Genomic DNA, 22,692 nt, shown 5'->3' with positions numbered 1-22,692 from the left:
CACCTATAGCGCACAGAACTAGAAGAGAAGGCACTGTTGGCATAACAGCTGAAATCATTCCCCTTTCAAAGCTGCACTGCTCACCGATTGGATTGACCAATACATTGTTTCTCTTTCAAGGGTCAAGTTCCCATCTGGTAAACAATACACTTTTCTTCATTGCCTTGTCAACCTGCTCAAACATGGATCAAATATGGCAGGGCCTTGGACACGACGCCGGTTCCTGACACAGTCGTTTGGGAAATATCCCATTCCTCAAATTCTCCTTTCCTGGTCAAGAGCCTCCTAAAAACACTTTCTTCCCTCTGAATGCATTCCAGCTACCTTCTTATAAGGAGGACCGCTCTCCTTATTCTCAAGGCCAAGATAGCCACTCGCACACAGTAAGCACTGCAGTGGGGGAATACAGGGTTCAGCACCGCCTGTTAAAGCTAAAGGAATTCACAAGACTAAACCTTGTTATACTTAATGCCTCTCCTTCCTATTCTGGGAATCAAACACAAACGTTTCATCAATACACCCTGCAAGTGCTCTTGCTGAGTGAAGCCACACTGCTGTGTCAATAAAGCAGCCGGGACTGAGTTTCTTCATGCAGAGAAAGCTAATTCTTTATTCACATAACTCATTTTTATACCGTTTTCACAGACCTCGTGTTCAACTCCAAATGGCTGGTAGTTTTCTTGCCACACAATTCATTGCTTAGAAAGTGTTTTGGTGTATACATGCTAAGACTCTCTTTTATTCAGGTGATTACATTTTTTCTTTGTGGACTCTTATGGGACAGATCTCTTATTTATTACAGATGCAAACAGTTTTCTTAGCACAAGAGCTTGTTGTGTTAACTGCACTCATTCTTAGAACTTTTCCCATGGGAAGTAAGCTGGCTGCACCTAGAAGACATAACAGGACAGCTGGGAATTTAGCAGAGCAAGGCCTTATTTTAGAAGGCCTTTCTTTTCTAATACCCCTACATGTGGGCAACACATTGTGACTTCCTTTCAGATATTAATGAAGAAAACACAGATTGCCTACTGAAATTATTCTGCTCTCTTCCAAATCAGTTCACTCCTCAAGCAAAACCCTCAGGTACATCCCCGATTCCCTCTCTACCAGCAGCTCAGGGCTGCATTGCACAGCGCTTGCTGTGCACAGACAGCACAAAGCAGGCTGGCCTGGCGGCCCTGAATATTTCTGCAAAACACTCTGCATCTCCCCCCTTTGCTGTGGCTCAGTGCACAACTGCAGGATTGCAGGCGCTTCCTCCCAGAGCTGCGTGAGGCACTGGCTCCTGCAGATGTGACCGGCCGAGCTGTCCCTGCCTCCCGCTGGCCTCGCTTCCCCGGGCAGAAGTGCCGTGCCTGAAGGAGGCCGCCCTGTGCTCCAGCCTGCCGAGCAGCCCGGCTCCCTGCCCCGGTGCCCAGAGTGAGCACACACTGCTGACCTTGCCCAGCACTTACAGGGCAGCCGGCAGAAGAGGAGGAATCGTCAGCCAGCCCACGGCCCTCGGCTGCCCTTGGCCTTTCTCTGCTCCCGGGCACACTCCAGACGGCCGATGCCTCCAGTGCGGGCTGTGCCCAGCACGGCTGCGCTTCCCCTCGGCAGCAGCCAGCTGCCCCCCGGGCTCTGAGAGCGGAGGATTCGCCCGCTCCCTGCAAGAGGCACCCAGGGCCCGGCTGCTGCCTCTGGCAGCTACAAGGGCCTCCTTCCAGCCAGCCTCTGCCCGGGCTCGGGCTGCTCCGGCCTCTGCCGGGCTCTGCTGCGGCTCCGCCCCGGCCAAGGCCGGGCCCGCTCTCCCCTCACAGGCGCTGACAGCTCCGCGCCACAGGAGACCTTCCCGAGCACCCTCTCTGATCTTTCTGCTCTCTCACTTCAGCAAGGCTCTCCTTCTGCCAAAGACATTGCACTTAGGGATACCAATGCAAGTGGCAGGAACCCAAATGCTCTCGAGTCAAACTGAATGCACACAGTGTTTTGGTTCTGCAAGCAGAAGTGCCACAGCTGTGCCAAAAGGGGCCAGTGGCCCGTATTTTAAAGGCAGTGTGGTCTGGAGAGAATTAATAAAGAGGAGCTGTCCCCGCTTTAAAACTGTACCAAAGATGCCATAAATCATCTGACATCTGACAATTCAGAAGGACTGCAGAGTTTATTCACAGGGTGAAAAGGAAAGGAATCTTCCTGATAAGCCAAAGTTTCAGAAACTTTATTTTCAGTCCTAATCGATAATCCTAATCTACCATCCTACTCTACAAAAGTATTCTTCAGTTGTACTCTAAGCTGCTTATGGAGTAAATGGTCCTGATGTGATTAGCACAGCGTTTGCTTCACTTTTTTTCTCTTCACTGAATGGTAAGTAGGGCCAGGGTGTACACTGGCATGTCTGATTCGAATGGATGCTACTCACAGGAAAAAAAGACAACAAAAACCAATGAACCATGACTTTCCATGCTCAGTGCTTCACAGACTCAATCAGGATTCCTCTGGTTCCTCGAAAGACCCAGAAAGTAGAACGATGGGACCATCTGCTCCCCACTTGTCATTGATCAGGACCTTGCCATCACAGGCAAACGTGGCCCAGAATCCCACTCATCTCTTAATTGTGATGTCTTCATCTAAGTGGGATTTTTGCCCTGCCAGTGCTCTAGAAATGGTGCTTTCTGTCCCTGGGATTTCTTCCTTTCAGGAAACTCTAATGACTCACATAGTGCCTGTCTTTGAAAGACAGGCACTGTGCGGATTTCCACAGGGACAGAAAGCAGTGTCTGCCTTTCCATGCCCTGCCCCTGCTGTGCTGGGTGGCACCTTCCTTCCCAGCAGGGCCAGCCCAGTGGCTATTCCCGGGGTGCCCCCTCCCCGGCTCAGTTGGGACCCGTGCCCCGGGGTGGCAGCCCGCCGTTCCCGGGACGGGCCGGTGCCCGCGGACACCACCCGTGGGGGCTCCCCCGGCCCCCCCCGGGACCCGCGCTGGGGAGGGGCCGCTCTGCCGCTCCCGCATCATCATCGGCTCGGGCGGGCCCGCGCCGAAGGTGGGAGTCGGGCCCCACCCCTCCCGAGCAGCCTAGCAGCTACTGAGAACCGGTAATTAAAAGTATGCCGTTAACAGAACATTACAACATGAAATTATAAACCATAAATAGTTAGGACTCCCACTTGGCAGTTATTGGTTTCAGTTGTGAATTTTGCAGTCTAAAAAAAATGGATAACCTTTTTTTTTGTTCATAACAGGGGTTGCGAGGGGTTCGGCTGGAGCAGCTTTTTATCCCGGTGCATTGGGGGCATTGCCGCGGGGCTGGGGTCCCGGGGAAGGCGCAGCAGGACAGGGTGGCAGTGGTTGGTTTGTGGATTTGTTGTTGGATGTTTTGTTGGCGGCCCCGGGCGGGCTGTGGGAGCCGGGAGCGGCCGGGCGGGCCCGGAGCCGCCCCTCGGGCCGGGAGCCCCCGGGCAGAGCTCTGTGCTCGGGGCCGAGGCCCGGGCGGCCCGGGCAGCGCTCGGCGGCCCGTGGGCCCCCGGCGCAGGCGGGTCCGTGTGGCCGGGCCGGCCCAGCCGTGTCCGCAGCGGGCTCCGAGGGGAGCGGCCCGGCCCGGCCGTGGCCGTGCGGGGCCTGCCGGGGCTTGGGGGGCCGGGCCGGGCCGGGCAAAGGCTGAGCGAGAGCGGGGGAAGCGCTGGCACAGAGGCCCCGGGCTCGCCGTGCCCCCCGGCCACGCAGCCGGGCTCGGGGGCCGCCTCGCTCAGAGCCGGCCCCTGCTTCGGGGGTCCCTGGGCAGGGGGCGGCGGGGGCTGCCGGAGCTCTGTGCCCGGGGCTGGGCGCGGCTCCCAAGGCAGCGGAGGATGCAGGGTCCGCCCGCGCTGGGGCTGCCTCTGCCCGGCCCAGGGCCTGCCCTGTCAGCCCAGAGCCACGTGGGGATCGCCCGGTACCGGCAGGGCTGGCAGGGAAACCGGCAATGGGGGAGCAGAAACGGGCAATACTTGAGCTGGGGATGCTCCAGAAGCCTGGACATGTTGGCAGCATGGACGGGGGGGGGGCACGTGGATACCCCAGGACCCTGAAACAGGGACTGTGGACAGTGCTGAGCCCTGGGACACCTGGGATGCCCAAGTGGTGAGCCCAGAGAAGGGGAACCTGCGGGATTGGCAGGAGCACCAGCAGCCCAGAGAGGGGGAGCACCAATACAAACTTGACCCGCAGTGACCCAGACAGGGGGGCCTCCATGAGCCCAGAGAAGAGAGACCAGAGAGGTGAAACTCAGGGTTGGATGGTTTTGCTGCATCTTGGTCATTTGTGTATTTTGGGGATTGAATCTTGGTGTTTTGGAGGTTTATATGGGCGGCAGATTCCCAGTGACTTCCAGGGATGGACTTGGGCAGGAGGAACCCCCTAAGCCAATGTGCTCATATACTGTATTTTTCCCCAAACCAGGATTTCTCTTTCCCAAACCGTGGCTGGATGGGGAAGGAGGCTGTGAGGAAGATGTCCCGGGACACCCGGGCAGGTGAGGTGGGAGTCAGTGCCCCTTTCCCCCTCTCTTCTGATCCATCTCCCAGCCCAGCATGGCCCCTGGCTACAGAACAATCCTGCTGCCAGTGCTGTCCTGCCAGGGACACATTGGGAGGATCTCCTTCCCCTTCTTTGTGGCATGGAGGGAAATCCCATCCTTGCCTTGTCCTTTCTCCCCCAGACAAGGAGCTGAGGATGGAGACCAACGAGGACAGATCCCCACGGCAGCAGAACCTCATAGAAGAGGCTGTTTTGAGCAACTCCACAGCACAGGAATTGAACAGGGAGGAAAATATCCAGAGATTCCACACAAGGTGGGGCTGCAAACCCAGCCTAGGGTGCTCTGAGGAGGAAAGAGCCACCCTGTGCCAGGAAGGTGGCCAGAGCTTCAGCCAGAGCTCAGAGCTGGTGATCTGTGGAGCAGCTTCAAGATTGGGAGAATCCCTGCAAATGCTTGCAGTGTGGGAAGAGCTTCAGGCAGAGCAACAACCTGATCTGCCACCAGATGATCCACACTTCGGAATGGCCCTACGAGTGTGGGGAGTGTGGGAAGGGCTTCAGCTGCAGCTCCAACCTCATCATCCACCAAATGATCCACACTGGAGACAGGCCCTACCAGTGTCCTGAGAGTCAGAAGAGGTTTCAGACCAGCTCCTGTCTCCTCCTGCATCAGCGGATTCACAGGGAGGAGAGACCCTCCTGCGGCCCCAACTGCAAGAAGGGCTTCAAGCAGAACGCCACCCTTGTCATCCACTGGGGCATCCACACTGGGGAGAGGCCCTGTGAGTGTCCCCAGTGTGGGAAAAGCTCCTCAGTCAGCTCTAACTTCAGCAATCACCAAGAGAAGCACCCGTAAGGGAAGCTCTGCGAGTGCCCCAGCTGCAGGAAGGGCTTCGTGCACTGCTCCAACTCCATCCTCCATTGGAGGACCCACATTGGTCAGAGCCCTTCAGACCCACGTTCCCAGTGATCTGAGTTGGGAAGACACTTGGCTACTTATCCTTTTGTTTTGGCCCTAATTTTCTTTTGAGTTATCTTCATCCCTTAAACCAGACAAAACTGGGGGAAAAAACAAATTCATTGAAGGCATCTAAAGCCTCACTTTTTTTTTACAAGTGTTTCAGGAGAATCTGGGATTCAGAGAGATACTTGGGGGGGTTTGGGGGTATTTGATATAATGGTCTCTATTTCTTGGCACTCAAAGAGATGAGAGGGTTCAATCTGTCACCTCAAAACCGCTCAATGCCACTGGAAACTCCTCAATCAGAGCCCAAAATGCCTCAATTCCACAGCCCTTCAGGGTGGAATGGGGTTGGAAGGGGACTGGAGCAGTGCGCTGCAAATCAGGAGGGGTGAGATGGGCATGGAGTGGGGCAGGATGGGTGGGATGGGGTGTGGGTGGTTTGAAATGGGGGAAATAGGTCTTGGGAAAGGGGGTCTTGATGTCCAGCAGGGGTGGGATGGTTGGGGTTGGGACTGGGGAGGTGGAGTGGTGTTGGAACAAGACGGCCAAAGTTTGGGGATAATGAAGGGAGGGGGAGCCCGTTACTGAATGAGTTTTTGGATATGGAAACGATGACAAATCCCACCACCCTGGAGCTCAGAGCAGCTGAGATGGCGCTGGGTCCAGGGCTGACTGTGGGTCTCTCTCTCCCTCTGACTCTTCCCCTGATTTCCTCTTCTCAAAATCCACTCCTTCTCTGGGCAAACTGTTCCAGGAGAGTCTTTTCTCTGAATCCCTACCTAAGCCATTTGGATCTCTTTCCATTTGGACCCATTCTGCCTTGTCCTGTCCCTGCCTGCCCTCGTACAAAGTCCCTGTCCAGCTTTTTTGTAGGTTGCCCTCAGGTACTGGAAGGCCAGGGCTCGATCAAGTCCAAGTCTCTTTCCCAGGCTGAAGAAGCCGAGCTGTGTCAGCCATTCCTTGCAGGAGAGGAGCTGCAGCCCTCACATCATCTCAGTGTCCCTCCTGGGCACCTGCTGCAGCGTGTCCACGTCCTTGCCGTCCGTGCTGGGGAGCCCGGCAGAGGCGGACGCAGCACTGCAGGTGCAGGGTCAGCGGCGGGGAGGAGACACGGCCCTGACAGTGGCAGCGTTTTCTCCTCTGAGAGCGCCTCTGAGCTGAGTGAGCTAGTGAAGGCTGTGGAGCAAATGAGACCCGGGAGTGAAAGAAAGGCTGGCTGGGAAGGTGTCAGATAAAGCCCGTGTGGGCATTTCCAAGGGGCTCCTGGGGAGACAAGGGAGACTAGAAGGATGCCCCATCCCACGACATTTCCTGGGATATGCTTTCCTGATGGTCTTGGCAGTGTCAGCAGTCTCAGGTTATTGGGAGGACTCCATGATCTTAAAGGTCTTTTCCAATGGAAACAGTTGTGCAATTCTAAATCTCAATTCCTGCTTTTGAAGGATGCAGTCTCCAATAGACCCACATTTGTGTTTTAAAGGAATTTAGCATCTACCTTTCCTTGAATCAGTCTTCAAATGCCCTTGAAACACTTGAATTCCTTGATCCTAAGCTGTGTTTCAGTTGAGGTGCTTTTGTACAGAAAGGTTGGACCATGGGATAAATGCAGTCAATTCATCCACAGTGGCACTTGTTTCATCTGCTTTTCTTCTTCCTTTCCCTATGGGTGGGAGTATTTGGGAGTACTTGTCTTGTAATTTGAGTTCCGGCTCAGACTTGCTTATGCATGTGCTGTAAAATCTTATTTACTCCTTTCTACTGAAAAATGCTTGCAGACTGGTGGGAATTGCAAGAGACAAGGCTTACAAACCAGTCCCCAGTAGGATTAGCCCAGTGTTCCTGCTTAAATCCAGGTAGGCTTGTATTAAAAAGAGCAAACTATTCTAACTCACTTGCCCCCTCCCCCACACCCCTTTTAATTTTTTTTTTGTAGTTCTTGGGGCAGTCCTGTGTGCCATTCCAACTCTTTGTTATCAAAGGTGTGAAGGCATGATGCTGCTGTAGCAGCAGCCTGAGTTCAGTGTGAACAAGTCCAAAGCACTGGGTCCCACAGCAGTGGGCATGGTGAGAGACTCGCCTCTGCTGCCATGGCCATGCAGCCATGGGGAGAGCAGCTGCTGGGGCTTCCCCCATTCTGCCAAGAGCAGTCTGCCTCCAGCATGTGGCCTGTATGGCCATGATTTTGCCAGAATGTGGAAAATGCAACATTTGAAGGTATTTTGATGGTGTCTGACATCACCTGACTGGAGCAGTTTGGTAGGCAGGATGCCCTGTGGGCAGGGCCATGGCAGGGATGGGCGGCTGGCACTGGCACTGGCATTGTTATTTTTCCTGGCAGGCTCCTGATCCAGCTGTGGGGGAGGGCACCAGCAGCTGTATCAGCCCAGCGAGCAGCAGCACAGGGAGGAGACCCTCATCTGCAAAGAGCCCATCACCCCCTTTGCTCCCCCCATGGCAGTGCAAGATGATTCCGCCTCAGGTGAAGGGCTGCAGCAGACTGGAGACTCCTTCAGCCAGGCCCTGTTGCAATCTCCTTGCTGCAGCTGTGCCTGGAGGATGCTGGCCTGCAGTGGCACTGCTGATGCCCAGGAATGCTGCTGGGCTCAGAGAGGCAGAGTGTGTACAAAAGCTGCACTCAAAGCGCTGACCGCGAGACCCCAGAGCCACTGGCAAGGGCAGCAGCTCTTCTTCATTCTGTGCAGGTGAGAGCCCAGCCTTGGAGCCTGTCCCTGGGGACAGGGAAATGCTCTGAGTATAGTTTTGAATTTTCAGGGTGTCTTGGTTTGGAAAGACAGGTGCCTGCTATTGGAGACAGGAGCCTCCCCTGAAATGGAGAATGCAATCCTTCCTTATCTCTCCGAATTGCTATGAATTTTAAATAAGGGGTTCTCAGGCAAAAATATGGGAGCAGAAAATAACAGCTCTTTAATAGGGAAGGGGGAAAAAAAAAAGATGAAATACAACAATGCAATACCCTAAAACAACACTGACAGAGTCAGAACACAACCTGACACCCTGCTGATCAGGGTGTTGGTAGCAGTCCGGGTGAAAAAAAGGGGCTGCAGTCCTCCTGGAGTGTCAGCTGTGGTTCTGTTGGAGCAAGGGAGTCCTTTAGGAAAGGGGTGTATTTTTCCTCCGCAGATCCGTGGAAGTAGTAGCTGATGTTCCTTTGGGGAGTCCAGTGGAGGAAAAAAGCTGTGTCAGTGTGTCGGAATCTTCCAGGTTATATTGGGGTAGGAATGCTTGGCTCCTCCCTCTGGGCAAAGCATCTCACAATGGGATGTTATAGTTCTTATCAGTCATGTGGTGACATTCAATAGCTTTTTATCAGCAGATGTTCCCTGCTGAGGGACCCTGATTATGATCATTTAGGAGGAGAGATAAGGAGAATTGCTCACTTGACACCAGACAACTGCCATACAGATGGCAATAGAAAACATCTTGCCTTGCAGTCTGGAACACTGGGAAAGTCCAAATGAGAATTGTTCTCAGGCAGATGTTGCAATGTTGGGTTTGGGTGTGTCTGCAGGAAAGAAAGCAGGAATAAACCCCTGCCACAACAAAGGAGAACTCTGCATGGCAAATTTACACCCTACAGATACACTGATCATATCAGCCCCCTGAATACTGGGGGCATCTAATGCAGAGTGCAAAGCTTCTTTGAATAGATAGGAGAGAGGAGACTTGAAGAAATGATTTTGCAGATGCAGAAAAAGGGATCAGACCCACGGGTCCCATGGCTCAGGCTTAGTTCTGCCAAATCAAGCATGATTCATTTTATCCATTTTGTTGGAGAGTATTTCAGAATGACCTGCCTATTGTGCTATTTCCATTAAGAAAATTTTGAATTGTCAGGAAGTGCCAAAATCAGAAATGTTTTGAGGCAGATCATGTTTATGTTGGGTTTGGGTGTCTGTGCAATAACGAAAACAGGGAATAAACCCTTGGAACAAGGGTTCCTGAAGTAGAGCAAAAGTGGAACGTTTGGATGGTCAATTTATTCCCTACAGCTATTGGCCAACTGAATTGTGGGCTCATCTACTGGGGAATGCAAAGCTTCTTTTACTTCCACCGCCTGGTGCCATTGTTTGTGCCCCACCACTTGGTTTGATGTGTAGAGAAATAAACAAAATCCCACACCAACAAGCTGCAACCCAGAACTGAGTGGGAATTACAGAAATAAAGGCCTTGAAAAGTAGCTTTGGAAAGGGTCTCCTTCCTAGACAGTGTGAAACGCTCAGGCCTGGCCTGGCTGGGCTAAGGGCTGGCTGCCCTTGGGAAGGGAAGGGAAAAGGATGGAGTTGGGGTGGGGTTTTGCAGCCATGGAAACGAGAGAACCACGGGCGAGCATGTCACAAAGGGGCAGCCCCACGCTGGGGTGGTGCAGGCTGTGGTTGACACGGCCACAGCGGCAGCAGACGCGTCTGGCTCTGCCTCTCTGTGCCGACCGCTGGCGACTGGAGTCACCCGACCTTGTTCAAAGGCTGGGACCGAGCTCCTGTCGCTGTCTGCTCTGAAAGCGTTCCCAAATTCAAACCCAGACTCTTCTGCCAGGCAGAAGCACGGGTTCTAACATGGATTTTACCAGAAAAGGAAAGACCCCTGAAGGAAAAGGTGAGGGTAGAAAGGAGCTGAAAGGCCGGAGCCAAATGGAAAATAATCAGATTTCAGAGAAAACTGGTTCCTTGTGGTCAGTTCTGGCTCTGTGTCAGACTAGGTGGCTGACAGCTACAGATGATCTGGCAAGGACACACATGGCATCAAAACATTCTATCATTAGTTTACTCTGCTTTCTCCTTTTTGACAGTAGCCAAATCACAGTAGCCACAGTAGCCACAGCTGGCCACAGATTGCACATGGTCATGAGATGCAAGTCCTGTTGCTTTCTTTGCCATCAATGTCTGGTCTCACTACAGATAAATTTCCCTTTCTTCCTCTGCTTACTGATTGGGTCCAACCCTGAGGACGGTATTACAGTGCTGTAGCAACACCAGAAAGGCCAGCCAGCTTGCTGAGAGGTCTTTGTGGTTTCCAGAATTAGCCGTCACAGCTGTGTGGGTCTTTCCTGGGGATTCACAGAAGGGCAGCCTCAAGAAGGAATCTTTTGTCCCCTTCTTATCTTTGGAGCCTTCCACCTTTCCATTCAGATATGCTTACTCAATATTGTTCCGAGGAATTAAATGCAGCCTAGTTCCATGAAAAATAAAAACAGAGACATTTTCTAAAGAATTAAGAATTATTCCCCTTGAGTGCCACACTTATTAGATGTGTTAATGGTAAATGTGGGAGTTTGCATAACTCAGTTCTTCCCTTGTGAGTATGGCTCAGCCTCACACAGAGGTGAGGGGGGAGCTGGGCCGCTCTCTGTTGGGAGGAAGGGTCTTGTGGCAGCACAGGGAGCCTGTGCACATTGCCAGGGAACAGCTGTGCCCTGCGTGTGCCCCCTGCAATGAGCTGTGCTGCTGCCAGTGCCCCGTGGAGCTGTAGGGCTGCTGAGCTGTGGGGCAGGGAGAGGAGCAGGAGGGTGCATGTGCAGCTGAGCCATTCCTGGAGAGCACAGGGCTCTGGGCTCCCTGCTGTCCCAGGGCAGCCCAGAGGGGCCAGGGTGCTCCTGTGGTAGCTCTGTGCAAGTGGGGCAGGGTTTTCCCTCTGGCCTGCTCCAAGTGTCTGCTAGCAGGGGCATGTTTCCCTGTGCAGCTAATTAGAAGTTGGCAGGAAATGTGTCCATTGAAATATGGAGCTTCAGGTGCTTTAGGTTTGCATTGAGGCCTCTGTTCTATTTTGTGTCTCCATTTTGCAGATCTGAGTGGTTACAGTCTTACCGAGAAGTTTTCTCTGGACAGTCATGATGTTCCCTTACCCACAAAGTCCTTGCCTCCTGTCCAGAAGAGCTCTCTTTCCTCCAAGCTCAGGAAGAAGCTGCCGCCTGCCAGAAGAGTTTTTGAAGAATAGGATTTATGTGTTAGGTTTGATAGTTACAGATGTATATATGTTCTGATATTTAGATGTAGTTTTGAATTAATATGTTTTGATTCTATCTTTAAATTTTGATGACATATTTTTAATTGTATTATGAATAAAAAGACCTGCCCAATTTTTAAAAAAAGTGTCAAAGTTCAAAAGTTGGGCTAGTTGCTGGCAGGATGGAGTTCTGACTATTTCTTGTTAATAATTTCATGTTGTAATCTCCTGTTAACAGTTTCCTTTTAATTACCTGTTCTTCATAGTGCCCCGAGCCAGCCCCACCGCTGCCGGGCCGCCTGGCAGTGCTGGGGCCCAACCCCACCTTTGGGCGCGGGCCCGTCCATGCTGGGGGTGACCCGGGAGCGGTGGAGCGCCCCGTACCCCAGCGCGGGTCCTGGCGGGGCCGGGGGAGCCCCGCGGGGGCAGCCCGGGGGTCCCAGGGGGGGGGACCGACCCGGGTCGCCGTGTCCCGCAAGGGCAGCTGCTGGGCGTCGCCCTGCTGTTTCCTGGGAGATGGCACCCCGACGGTGAAAGGACAGATTGACATGCAAACGACATCGGATCCAGCATGCCATGGGAAAGACCCCGTCACCAAAGCTGGACAAAAACCCCTAAACCAACGATCCAATATGGAATTAAGAGATCAAAGTGGTGTCTGGACGTCAGGAGCAGGGTCCAGAGCCTACAGAGATGCTGAGGGCCTTTGTTGCTCCTCGCCCCAGCCAGAGGACTCGGCTGGAGCCAGGGACCCTGAAGGGTAAACCAAAATAAGGAACAATGGCTATATCCCCAGTGCTCTGGTGAGGACAGAACCCCCAGCTCTGCCGCTTGGTGCACAGAGCTGCACTTTCCTCCTGCTCCGAGCCACTCCTGGGAGCTGCCGCAGGGAACCGCAGACCTGTCAGGCCTTCCCACCTGAGCTGATCACTTTTAATAAAGGCATTGAAAAGGAGAAAGATCTCCTACCCTATTTATTTCATTTGTATATATTTTGTTTTGATGATGAAAAAAAATAAATAAATAAATAAAATTTAAATAACCTAAGAGGAGAATGGGACACCAGGACCTGCTAGCCTAGAGATTATGGGAGTGCAGCTCACTCAATGTGCCATTGTCTTGCCACATCCTTTCCTCACTGCACATCTCCTCTTCCTCTTTGGCCATGTTTTCTTTGTGGCATTTGTGCTGCTCTTCGTTACTTGGCATTACAATGGGGCCACCTGTTGACCTCTTTGGGGGACAATGGACCCAAAAGATCCAGTCCAAAAGTTTTCTACCTAGGTGTTTTCTGTGCTCACAAAAGGCCTGAGCAAAGAAACAAAGAGAAGTGGGCCCAAATGCCAAAGCCTTGCTCCTTTGCAATCTCCCACAGATCTGGCTCACAGGTGTCTTCAATCACAATTCCATAGGTAAGAAGAGGTTGTGTATTTCACTGGGAAAAGATGCACTGCTTTGGAAAAGTCACCTGTATGTATGTTTACCCAGGACAGCAGTCCAGCTGTGTTGTTTGCACCTTGTTTGCAGAAGGATGAGTGCACTGGGAGGCCAATAACAAATGACAAGGGTTCCTCAAATCTGTACTGCAGCCTGGGTGCCATTCAGCCCAGAGCTAGGGGACCATTTGTTCCCATGGAGCAGTGCTTGCCTGTGTAATGAATTCCTGCACAGCTGGAAGAAGCAATTCTGGATTCAGCTCCAGCTCTTGGTGGGCTGCATGATCATTGACAATGCTGCCCTCCCAGAAATTATTGTACAGATTCCTTTCATAGTCATTTGAAGCTTTTAAACTTCACATTTCAATTTGCTTTGCCTTAGGGAAAAACACTTCTGGGCCCAGTGCAAACTGTAACCTTTTGACAGCAAAGTCCTCATGGTTGCCAGCGCCTGCTCGGGATGCGGCTTTTGGAAGGCGCCCCGGTGAGCGGCGGGGCCGGCGGCGGCCGCAGGAGGAGGAGGAGGATGGAGCTCGGCAGGGGGGCGGCGAGCTCAGCCCACTGCTGCCCTTGGCTTGCAGGTGGCCATCAAAAGGGCGCTGCGGAACCGCATCCGGCACTGGGGCGAGCTGGTGAGTGAGCGGGGCCAGCGGCAGAAGCCGGGGCTGCCGGGCGGGGATGAGCCGGGGCCCGGCAGGGCGGGAGCCGCCAGGACGGCTCGAGAGGGAGCGGGCGTGGGGCCAGCGCAAGGCGCAGAGCATCCCAGGCTGGGTGACGGGTTCCCCAGGCCTGGCACGGCATCAGCCCCACCGACGGCATCGTGGGCCTCCCGCAGCCCGATGGTACCAGCACACCACTGGAGATCGTGCTGCTGGACAGGGCATCCACTGGCTTCCCTGGTGTGCTCCAGCTGCTGGAGTGGCTTGAGCTCCCCAACAACACTGTGGTGGTGCTGGAGTGCCTGGAGCGCTCTCAGGACCTGCAGCATTTCATTCTGGCACGGGGGTTCCTGCCCGAGGAGGAGGCGCGGGAGCTGTTCCTGCAGGTGCTGGAGGCCCTGCGGCACTGCACCAGCTGTGGGGTCCTGCACAGGGACATCAAACCAGAGAACATCCTGGGGTACCTGGCCACTGGCCAGGCCAAATTGATTGACTTTGGCTGTGGCACCTACCTGCAAGACACAGCCTACACTCACTTTGCAGGTGAGTGCATGAGGGGTGGGCTCCCGGTCTCAGCATCTCATGGCCCAGAATCTTATGGCCCAACCTGGGTGTGGCAGCAGGGATTCTTCCTTTTGTTGCCAGAAACAAGATTTGAGTTTTCAGCCGAGTTGCTGTTGAATGGGGGTGGGTGGGGAGCCATCTTCCATCCCTTCTGGCAGCCTTTGCCCACCACTCTGCCCAGGACTGATGCTGGGGCTGGGGCCAGCCTGTCAAAAACACCTGTGGTGGGGGTAGTTGGGGGGGGGAAGCCAGAACCTGTGCCCCAGCTGGTTTGGTGTGCAGGTGAGGAAGGGCTTTGGAGCAATGTGGGGAGAATGAGGGCATGGTTTTTCCCCAGCACTGAGTGGGTTTTTCCTTTGGGAATCATGGTCAGCCTAGCCAGGGCTTTCGCTGCCCTCTTCCGACACCAGTTGCTTCTTTTCCAACCCTATGTTTGTACACAAGTCCCAGGTGCTGGTGAGAGGGCAGTGGTCACCCTGTGTGCCACTGGTGCAGCCCCCACACGCCCAGGGATGCTGGGGCCAGGCTGTGGGAGCAGCAGCATCCCCCTGCTGAACTCCATCTGTATTCCATAGGAACACCGTCATACAGCCCCCCAGAATGGACCCACTTTGGGTGGTACCATGGCGAAGCAGCAACGATCTGGTCCCTGGGCATCCTGCTGCACCAGATGGTCTGCGGGGAGCACCCTTTCAGGAGGGGCCAGAACGTCAGCTGGAGCCAGCTCTCACTGCCACAAGGGCTCTCAAGGTGGATCCTCTTCTCTGGGCACGGGGGGAATACCAGTGCTGGGAGACAGCAGCGGGCTCGTGAGCATCCCACTCTGGCAGCTGCTGAGGAGGTGGCACATGTCCTGCTCTCCTGCTCTCCTCCAAAACAAAGAATTGATGGGAAGGGTTAGGCCCCGCTCTGAGCACGAGCAGCATGGCCTGGGCGTGGGAATAGTGGGACAGGAGCCTTGTCCAACTGACCAGTAGTTTCTGGTTTGTCTCCCCAGAGTGCCAAGTTCTTCTCAGGTGGTGTTTATCCACGCACTCCTTGGACAGGCCCTCACAAGAAGACCTGTTCTGTGATCCTTGGGTGCAGGCTATTCACCTGCCCTAGAAAAAGGGAGAGAGCCACAGGCACACTTTAATCCGGGGCCCTGGTAAGTTCCAGCTCCACACATGCCTGGGCAATCAGAAGCAAAGGAACCCAGACCTTTTTGTCCTGCCTGTGTCACTGCCCCAGGGTCATGGGATGGGAACACGCAGCCCTTGTGCTGGAGCTGAGCTGCTCTTCTCAGCACTGATGGCAGCCATCCAAGCTGGTTTTGCTTGTCCTGCTTCACTGACAGCTGGGGCCCTGGGAATAATCCTGACAGCCTGGGCTCACCCCCAGAGAAGGAGAAGGAGCCCCTGGAGAAGCTGTACCAGGAAGAGCTGCTGCTGCTGCTGCTGGAGACATCGAGGACAACATCAGGGATGACAACCTCTTCTTGGACCTGGCCACTGGCAGCTGAAGATGATGGACTGATTCTGGCACCTTCTTCAAATCCAGGCTCCACAGGGAATTTGCAGATGAGTCCACACCCAGAGAAATGCTCCCAGATTTGGGGATTGCACAGCCTGACCGGGAACCAAAGATTCCCCCCTGTGCTGGGGTGGATGCAGCTGATCCTTCAGTCAGCTGCTCAGCTGCTTTTTGGCAGGGCTGGGGGCATGGGCCGGGGTGGGTAGGAAATGGGAGTTGGCTCCTGGCCCTGCCAACAGCCCCCAGCACCCACCCTGGCCTGGGCTGGGGCTGGGGCAGTCAGCCTGACACAAACAAACCCCCATGGTGAGAGGAGAGGTGGGACTCCAGAACCTGTGCACGGCTGCTTTGCTTTGCAGGCAAGGAAGGGCTTGGGTAGCTTCACTGCCCTGTTTGCTTTGGGATCACCTTTATTTGGAGGGGCAGTGCAGGGGGGAGGAGGGAAAGCGTGGGCTTCCCTCACCTGTGCGTGGGTTTTCCCCTTGCACATAGGGGTTGGGCCTTCCTCAAGCCCCTGAGAGAGATCAGAGCTTTTACCTTTTTTCTTGTTTTCCCTTTTTGGCTCTAATCTCTTTTCAATAATGTGTTGTTTGTTTTTCTAGAGGAAGTGTTCTAGGTGGTCCAGTCTGGTTCAGGACGTGCTTGGGGCCAGCTGTGGCATGGATGGGCCGTGCCCTTGGAGAAGGCTGAGGCCATGGTTTGGGAGCAGCTTTTCTTCCAGCCGTGGATGGCGTGAGGTGGGTCCCTGTGTGCTTGGCAGGGTGGGATCAGAGCTTTTGGGAGATGGCAGCGAGCACAGGAGCATCCCGCTCTGGGCAGCTGCTGAGGGCTGGATGTGCCATGGCTGGCTGCAGGCTGGGCACATGTCCTGCCCTCCTGCTCTGCTGCCAAAGGCAGCAGGGATGGGCAGCTCTGGGCACAGCTCTGGGCACAGCCAGCATGGCCTGGGCACCGCAGGCCTTGGCACAAGGGGACAGGAGTCCTCAGCTGACGGGCAGTTTCTGCTTTCTCTCTTTGCAGCCGGGCTCTGCGGGTGCTGAGGCTGCTCTGGGCTCTGCCAGGGCTCTGCTGGGCTCAGCCCTGGGCCCAGCTGGGCTGGCTCTGCCCTCACATTGCTCTGACAGCTTTGCATCAGACGAGACCCTTCTGAGCACAGCGCCTGAGCTTTCTGCTTTGGCAGGTGAGTGAGACTCTGCTGCAGGCCCAGAGATTGCAGCTGGGGACACACATCCAATTGGCAAGGACCCAAACTCTCCAGAGTCCCAGCTGAACACCTGGATCTCCCCAGGATGGTTTGTCTGTCCCACTCTTCACTTCTTTTTGGCTGGAATTGTGCAGTTGCACTTTCTTCCTCCTCTAGAAGTGCCACAAGTGGGCCAAAGCTGGTGAGTGGGCCGTGTTCCTGAGGCAGTGCAGGCTGGAGCTGATGGATGGAGAATTGCCCTTCTGCACTTCCCAACCACAGCAAAAAGCCAGAAGGGGGACTTTGCGTCTTTAAGAAACTCCTGACACTTTCAAAGGGAATGTGAAGCTCATTCACAGGGTGAGAAGGAAGGGCATCTTCTAAGGGATTTGGAGTTTGACAGAGTTCAACTTCCCAGCCCTGCTTGGAGCTGGCAGGGCACAAAGCAATTTCCTCTTGCTTCTCACCATTTTCACCAAAATTTTAAATAACAATATTGGAAACAACCCCCAAAATCTTTGTTAAAAAGGTTGCTGAGACTAGTAAGATGCATCAATGCCATCAGCACATTTACAAAGGAAATACCTCAGTTCTCTTTCAAAAGATCATTACCTGTTAATTCAAAGTTACTGAACGTTTTTCATTGCCCACTTGGCTTTTGTTATTATCTTTCCCAATTTATGGAGGTCTATTTCTTTCCCTTTTCCTTTTTTCCTAAAACCAGAAAACATGCTGTAACCAAGGAGTGTCCTTTGCTCCTGGTTCCCGTGTGGAGCAGCTCCCTTCCTGCTGGCTGAGCTGCTCAGGCAGAGCCCGGCAGCTCCTGGCCCTGCAGGGCTGAGGCTTTTCCCCATTGCTGGGCACAGACTGATGGAGCAGCACTGCTGAACACGGGCACACCCAGAGGGACCAGCAGCAGCTGCCTTTGGCCACCTGAGGCTCCAAGGCCCAAACTCTGAGCAGACAGGGCTGGAAGAGACTGGCAGGCTCCCTGTTGGCTGTGCTGCCCCACTTGTGCCCGGCCCAGCTTTGTTTGGGGCAGAGGGAGAACAAGGGGCAGCTCCCTGCCAGCCCCAGCCCAGGGACCCCTCCAGCCCCGGGGCTCGGGGCACTGTCAGCACCTGCTGCTCCAGCCAGGGCTTCTGCTGGCCCTGACAGCAACACCCAAAGTGGGGCTGATCCCGAGGGAGCAGCAGCAGGGCCTGGATCTGATCCCTGACTCTGGGCCAGGGCTGCACAAATGACCCCACAGCAGCAGCAGCAGCAGCAGCAGATGGAGCTGACTTTGAGCACAGCCCCTGCCCCTCTTCCCTGTTGTGTGCAGCGGTGTCACAGCAGCCTGAGGCACCTGGGAGCCCCCAGTGCCAGCAGGGACTTGAGATGGCAGCCCTGGGCTCCTGGAGGTTGTGCAGGGAACGGAGCTGGGGACTCCCTGTCCATGTAAAGCTTCCAGATGGAAAAGGCTGCTGTGCCCAGGCAGCTCCAAGGGCACAGAAAGGAGGGTCTGGAGCACTGGATCTGTGCCAGCCCCACAGTCCTGGGCAGCAGGCAGCGAGCCCTGGGGGAACAGAGGGCACAGCAAGAGGGACAGAAGCAGGCAAGGTCAGAGCCTGGAGAGAGCCAGGCCCGGGAGCAGGAACAGCTGCTCCATTGCACTCTTGGAGAAAGCTCTTGGCTGGTTCAAAGCGCTGAAAGGCGTGAGGGGCAGAGAGGAGGCCACAGCAATCAATGCTCCTGTTTGCACAGCCTCCCCTCTCCGTGTCCCAGCAGGAATTGGATGGACTGTATTGGTCTCTGCGAGTCGTCTCGTTCAGCATGAGCAGCTCAGCACCAGGAGCTGAAGGAGCTGAAGCCTCAGGCCACAGGAGCTGGGCAAGAGGGAACTTTGTGAGCAAAGTCATGCTGCTAAAACAGACCCAGCTGAATGCAGTGGATATAATCATGGAATGACAGAATCCTTTCAGTTGGAAAAGACCTCTGAGCTCCCCCAGTGCAGCCGGTCAGCCAGCAGTGCCAAGGCCAGCACTAAACCACGTCCCTGAAGTGCCAAGGCCTGGACAAGAGCCCTGAGTGAGGCCTGGACAGCAGCCCTGAGCCAAAGGTGCCTCTGGATGAACCTTCCAACCAAAGGTTATCTTTGTATCTGCTCCCTAATGGAATGTGCATGGTCATTAGCACTGTGATAGATGTAGGCACTCCTTAGTGAAACGTGTATTGACCTTTCTGTGTTTAGAAGGCAGACAAGGCCATGAAATCTGACATCTGGCCTTGTTTGAGGCTGAAGGATCAAAGTCAGCTGCCTTGGTTCCTCCTGGAGCCCTGGCCAGGCTTTGGGAGGGAGCCAAGAGGAGGATGAACCCAGATGTTCCCACCCTGGAAGTGCTGTCAGTTTGTTCATTCAGCACTGTCAGAGCTGGGCCCTCTCCCAGCGGGGTTGGAGCCTCACCTGTGGCTGGAGGCACCTGCAGGAATTCCCAGTGCCCAGGAGTGGCTCTGCAGCCCTGGGCTGTGACAGCTTCCCCCAGCTGCTGTGTGGATCTGGGGCATGGGAAAGGCTGAGGGTAAATGCTGCTGGATCTTTGTGAATCACTGCAGGCAATATTTGGTGGGGATGATTGGGTGCATTGCTGAGCTGGTCCTTTTGTGATTCTTTGCTGCTCTGAGCTGCAGTAAATGACACTGATTCCTTCAGTTGGAGTCTGTGTCTTTGGTGCTGACCCTGCCCACTGGTAAAACCAAACTGGCACAGTCTGGCCAGATGACAGCAAAATGTCACTTGTTCAGTGTAAATGTGAGGAATCAGTCCCATCAGGAATTCCCAGATGGGAAGCCCTTCCCTGGAGTTCCCTGGCTCTGGAGTGGGCTGAGGTCAGAGCACCATGTGAGCAGTGGGGCAGTTGGTTAAAAGAGGCTGAACCCCTGGATGTCTTCAAATGCATCCAAAATTTGCATATGGAAAAGGGAAAGAACTTGTGTGTTTGGGCAGACAAAGATGAATTTGTTAAGAGTACATTGGAAATAACACCTTCAGAAGGAACAATTATTGTTGGAAAGCTCCCACATGGAGCAACAGAAAAAGGTATTAATCTTGAGCTCAGAGACATTTCTGAAAGTGAAATATTAATATAATTAATAACTATGTATCTATTTTTAGTATAATAAGACTTTTATATATATATGTATATATACATTTTTAGATGTGCATTTATATCTATATATATCTATTTTAACATGTATATATTCATATAAAAAATAGTAATGTGAAATAGTGCTGACAATACTAATTTGGTAGGGTTGGCATCTCAGGGATGTAAAACTGAATACCTGACTGAACAGGACTGACCAGGACCCTAATGTCAGTGGTCAACTCTGTGAGATGGTATACAATTGAAAAAGGAGGAAGGGATGAATTTGGCTATTTTTACAGGGTTTGCTGATATTGTGATGCAGAGTGCTTTGTCTGTTCCTGTGAAAAATACAGTGATGAAGCCTGCAGGGTTTTTCATGTCCCAGACTATCCACAAGCTGCAGGATTGGTTGAACAGGTAAAGGGGTTGTTAAAAGAGCAGTTGAAAGAATGAGGAGATGGGAACCTGTGCCCATGGAGAACCCATCTCCCAGCTGTGCTCCATGCCCTTAACAATGGCCCACTGGGGGAATGGAAACCCCCTGGCTGTGCACGGCTGCACCCAATTTGCAAATCCAGCCATGGGCAGTGAGACTTGGACTGCCTGGGAAATTGTTGTGGCTGTGATGGCCCCTGGCAGGGCCAACCCAGAGGCTGCAGGGCTGGGCCTTCATGCATTGAAATGAATTAGGAGAAATTCAAAGCAAATGAGAGCTGTCAATCCTGAAACAGGAATTCAGATTCCTCCAGGACACTTTGCTTTGGTAACTGCTGGCTTGGAGCTTGGCTTTGCAAAGTGTTCATGTCATGGCAGGAGGAATTGATGCAGAATATCAAGGAGAAATTACAGTATTCTGTTAAACAATAGGAATAAGATTGGATTATTCAACCCCATGAAAGGGTAGCACAATTATTGATATTGCAATTTTAAGAACCATTGTGAAAAAAGGAGCTCCACCTCCAATCACCACCGTTTATGGAGATAAAGGGTTTGGATCCAGCATTCCTAATAATGGAGCCAGAGTGTGGGTCTGGAGGCCAAAAGGCCCTCCCGAGGCAGCTGAAGGAACAGCTCCTAGGAAAGACAACTCTGAGTCCTGAAACCTGGGCAGGAACAATGGGAATGTGTCCCTGCAGCCAAGTGTTCTGTGTGAGAGCAAGTAGATCTGACAGGATATTGTTTTACACATCCTGCCAGACCAAATCTCCCTCTTTGCCCCAAGGGCCCCTTTGGAAAATGCTCTGATCCACAGGGCTCCATGTGAAGGCTGCTGTGACCCTGAGGGACTTGCACAGGAATTCCATCCAGGAGCCTGGGTGCCCCTCAGGGACTGGGACCCGGCCCCCTTCCAGCCAGAGGGGAAAGGGCCCCCCAAGCCTTGTTAGGCACAGACAACATGGTAAAGCTGAACAGCAAAGGGCCTGGGGGCATTATTCTGGAATTAAAAAGGCACCAGCTCCATGGACAACAGAATTATTGTTCCTAACTCCAATGAGATTGAGAAAAAAGAATGAGGAACGGTGTCACTAAAGTACTGCTGATGTCTGTAAGTTGTACCTTGATGGTCAGCCAGAATCTTTGTCTGCCACAAACACCTCTAGTGTTTCACCAAGGGGTTAGTGATCAAAATGGAATGATTAGTTATGAAAATGTAAAGCTCAGGGTAGCCAAAGTGCTGCATGTCAGCAATTGCTGGGTGTGTTCTCAGCTGAAGTTGGGAGGAATGGGGTTCCCTTGGAGGGCCCACCCTGTGGGGTGGCCAGAACTCTGTCCATGGGCTCTGACTCGTCACTGTCAGTGAAGGGACAGTTAAAGAAAACACAGGAATACAGTGATCAGTTTGACAGGATTCCCTAAGATTTCCCTTCAGGAGAAGCCAAAGCCTGTTCTAGTTCTAGAGGCCACAGTGTGAGAGGATTTCTGTGCTTTCCCATCCCTGCCAGTGTCAGTAGAACTTGGGGTGCTGGAGCTGGTCGGTGTCAGTGTCACACCACTCTTGGCTGCAGGGCCACCATTTCGGGTCCTTCAGCCACAACCACAAGGAAGAGTTGGGGCCCAGAGAACATTTTCCCCCCAAGGAGTGCCTTGGCTTTCAGCAAGCAAAAGATTCTGGTTCCTCCTGTGCCCCATGTGTGCTGCCCCATCCTGTGGAGTTTCCATGAATCATCTGAATGGATTATTATCAGAAGCAGCAAATGATGCTGTTAAAATGTGCAATAGCACATCCTGTGAGCTCCAACAAACACAAATGGGGACTGCACAGAACCCCATGGCCTTGGATTATCTGCTTGCTGGCCAAGGAGGAGCCTGGGCTGCCATGGGACAGGAATGTTGCACTGCTCTCAGGGATGGGTTTGAAGGCCAACAGTCAGGAATCCCCTTGACACAAAGAGCAGCAGAAGAGTGGCAGAAAGAAGAAAATTCTTCTTGGTGGGATTGGCTTCATGGCTGCCAAACTGGAGGCTGCTGTGAAATGCATTTGTGGCAGTGCCTGTCATCATTGCAGCGTGTGCACTTGGTGTGCACTCTGACATTCCATGTTAGAGTTATTGTGACGCTTTGTGCTAGGCAGTGGAGTATTGAGACTTGTCTGAAAAGAGACAGTCTCAAGAAAAGAGAGGCATTTGATAAATAGCAGAGAATAACAGCAACTATTTAGGCATGTTTTAAAAGGAAGGTGAATAGCTCAGAGTATTGAAATTACCCAGCACTTAATTGAAGCACAGAAGGAGATGTCTTTATGCCTAATATGTAAATCTAAACTGCGTTATTGAAAGACTTGTTTTGAAGGTT

This window comes from Fringilla coelebs (assembly GCF_963513975.1).
Source record: "Fringilla coelebs genome assembly, contig: SCAFFOLD_43, whole genome shotgun sequence".
In the NCBI taxonomy this organism is placed as follows: Eukaryota; Metazoa; Chordata; class Aves; order Passeriformes; family Fringillidae; genus Fringilla; species Fringilla coelebs.
The sequence above is the reverse complement of the archived record's forward strand: the minus strand, read 5'-3'. Positions refer to the sequence as shown.